Consider the following 3,716-nt stretch of genomic DNA (forward strand, 5'->3'; position numbering starts at 1 on the left):
AAGCACACATTAGATTTCAATTGCAATCAACCTGAAACTAGTGAAACTTCAATTATTTTACATGGTATCTGAACTAGGTTCATCCATCAATGTGTTAGAACATAATCATGAGTTTTAAAATGGTGAGAAGATAATTTTTTTGCTGAGAAGATAACTTCAAGTTAAACTTATCCTACTATTTGTCCCCGTGGTGAGCAGCCCCATTAAGTGCTCAGGTGGGCCGGGGTACAAAACTTAGTTTCAAAAACCACTTTAATAATTGATTCTCCAGTTTGCGTTAGGCCCATCCCCACTACACATGTGACACAATGGTCCATTGATTTGTACCATCCACTTGGTGTGCCTACCTTGGATAGGCCATTCTAGAAGTAGAACTAATTGGACCTAACAAACCTAAAAAAATCAGTGTTGGGATTGTCTTATAGTTGTGATTGTTGCACCCACCTTTGTGCCCACCAAGTAAACAGCTGTAAATCTTTTCATCATTAGCTTAAATGTGGGCAGAGAACAGAGATATGATTAAGAGGGAGACAAATTTTGGGCTCCTTATAATGTGAACTTAAACTCTCATTCCAGCCAGGTTCTTGAGTTGGAGACCCTGTCTATGTCTAAAAAAGATAAAGATAGAAACACGCAAAGTGAATGGATATACCCACTAACAGTATTGTGTTATGTACCATTTATTAGAACACAAGTAGGAATCCAGCTTGCAATCCCAATCATTCGAGCGTTTTCCACTTATACCTCACATCACAGTTAGTAGATTGATTTGATCCGTAGCACTACTGATGCTGCCCACTTGCATATACTCATCAAAAGACTCCCATGCTCTAATATAACAACTATCCATAGGCGATTCATCAGCCAATTAGCGCCTTTGAGTCTAATGTGGAGATCGTTTTCTTTTGGGTTCTCATATGATTTACACCTACTCCAAAATGCTCAAGAAAACCAGAAACTTTTCATCCATTCAAGTCGGCAATGAGTAGAAAGACTTTCGAGGCTATGGAAGTCTCTTTCAGTTGCTTACCACTTCGCTGATTTGCTTAGCTAAATTGGGATCTCCTCGATATTTTTTCTTTGGGGTTTGCCGGCGTCCATTGCAATAGGCATTTCGCGGATGGCTTGTTGCAAGTGAGAGCAGCCACACTGGCTCACTTTTCAACAGATTTTGCTTTCATTCACGAGGCGGCTGCTCTCACATGCAACAGGCCATCTGCGAAATGCCTTTTGCGATGGAAGCTAGCAAATCCCTTTTTCTTGAAAATATGGCTCAAAAGGTTAATACATACAACAGTACTGTTTAATCTAAATAATTGTGAAACAACCAATTACTCCAAAAGCTTATATATGCCGTTAGAGTTGGTGTTATTTTATCATTTATACTTCAACATTCCACCTCCCGTGTGCACTCTCTTTTTTTGGGTTAGCCTTACGCGTGCTCTGATACCATCCTAAAAATCCCAGTACTCCAAAAGCTTGAGCTGTTAGAATTGGTATTATTTAATCATTTAAGGTTCAACAAAGAACAATCTATTTAAGTTAATCCAGATAAAAGTAATATTTAAACCAAGCCAATGTTTAAATTTTAATATGCTTTTCCTTTTTTTCTATCTTAATCGCGCATGTTCAGGCAATTAATTGAGTGATACTATAGTTAGTTCTGTGTGACTTTTGCATGATGACCTTCTGTGGGGGACCATCTCATGGGTGGTCCAAATTAAAATCAAGATTTTAAATTTCGGTTTCGGTACCAATTTCGGACCCCACCAAATCCGAAATTTAGGCCGAAATTTGGTATTTCAATTTGAAATTTTGGACCAAAATTTTGTAACAATTTTAAAAAAAAAAAAAAAAAAATGACACAAAATCGAGGCGAAATCTGAAATTTCGGAAAATTTCAGTTTCGGTCCCCACAGTCCGAAATTTCGGATTTCAGCCAAAATTTAAAACCATGATTAAAATTAGGGGTGCAACTCGGGTCAAGTTGACACCAACCCGACCAGACATGAGGAACCCTTTTTTCAACCCGACCTAAGTTCAACATGACCGAACCCGAGTTTTTAATCTTACAAAAAAATGATAAAAAAATGTCGGGTTTCACTTGGGTCGGGTTGGGAAAACTCAACCCGACCCCGAATCCGACCCCATGTTTTTTCGGGTTGAACCCAACCCGAGTGGCACCCCTATTTAAAATCCAATCATTGAGGTGTAGTTTCCGTTCCTGAAATTAAAAAGGGAGCCGCGAATTGGCTTTTTGCACCTATACAATCCCCTCTTTAAATAATGGATAGAGTTGGTAGAAGCGAGGAGCTTCCTAACAGCCCTATCAATTTTCAATTTGGAGGGTAGTTTTGTCATGAAAAATAGCTATAAAAAGTGTAAGGAAAGATACGTCGCACAATTTGGAGGGCTGTGACTGTGAGGTTAGCAAAACGCCGTTTTAAACGGCGAATTTTTTAAAAATTCTCGTTTTTTCAAGTGGCCGTACAAAACGGCGTTTAAAATGGCTGGGGCGTTTAAAACCGCATGTTTTTGTAGAAAAAGTATTAAACGCGAATTAATTGTGGATTGCGTTTTTTCCTTATTTTTTCGACCTTTTCCTACTATATTCCAAATTAAAAGCGTATTGCTGTCAATTGGCATGCATGTGTCAGTCATTCCTTTGGATCTTCAGGCGTCTTACCGAGTCACCATTCGTGCTAGTGAAATGATATTTCCAGCCCCTTCTTTCCAAGAAATTCCACCATGTTTTGTCTTTTTCTGATAATTAATCAATTTTTACGATAAGTCAAAGAGTGAGGAGTGGAAATGCATTAAGGAGTGAAAAGTGAAAATGGGTCTATAACAAATTGGGAAATGATATCACCACTACCGTATTTTGATGATCGCACTCCTTGCATTATTAAAAAGTACGGTATGGCCCGCACCATAAGATGATCCAAGCTGTCCATTAGATGGACTACAACCTAAATAGGTTGTGCCCCAAAAACTCATTTTCCATAGGTTAATCCTAACTCTCCGATCTCTAGAAGGGTTGAATATTAGAGGGTTGATCCTACCCCTCTATAGATTAGAGTGTTAGGATCAACCTATGTAAATGATTTTTGGGGCACAACCTCTCTTTAGGCTGTGCCCATCTAATGGACGGTTTGGATCATCCTACATTGCGGGTCATACTGTACTTTTTAATAATGTGAGGAGTGCGATCATCAAGAAACAGTAGTGGTGATATCATTTCTTAGCAAATTTTATGACCATTTTTTCACTAAAATTAGGAGAAACTTTTGTTTCACTCCCATTGAGGATTAGGACAGACAAACAAAATGGGTGAAAATATGGAAAGGAGGGGGGTGAAATTATGAATGTTTATGTAATTTGAAACTCTAAAAAAATAAGGCACAAATTTGTTGAAGACACCCTCTGATGGGCAATAATTTTAAGAGCTTAACCATTTTCTAAATGAGAAAAACAACCATTTTTTTAATCCCTTTTTATAAAACCAAAACGTATTAAACGCGTTTTTTCCATTCAACTTATTTTTGGCATTTCCGTTTATTTGACCTTTTCTTTTACTACGATTTTTTTATCCAAAGCCGTATTAAACCCGAGTTTTTGCCGTCCCGTTTTTTTGCCGTATCACATTTTGCTAACTATGGTGAGAACTTCCTAAATCTGGCATGTATCGGTGTAGGTCTCTTAAAATCTTTGCATGA

This window comes from Tasmannia lanceolata, unplaced genomic scaffold (assembly GCF_043159265.1).
Source record: "Tasmannia lanceolata isolate RefF3 unplaced genomic scaffold, GAP_Taslan_0.1 ptg000037l, whole genome shotgun sequence".
NCBI lineage: Eukaryota > Viridiplantae > Streptophyta > Magnoliopsida > Canellales > Winteraceae > Tasmannia > Tasmannia lanceolata.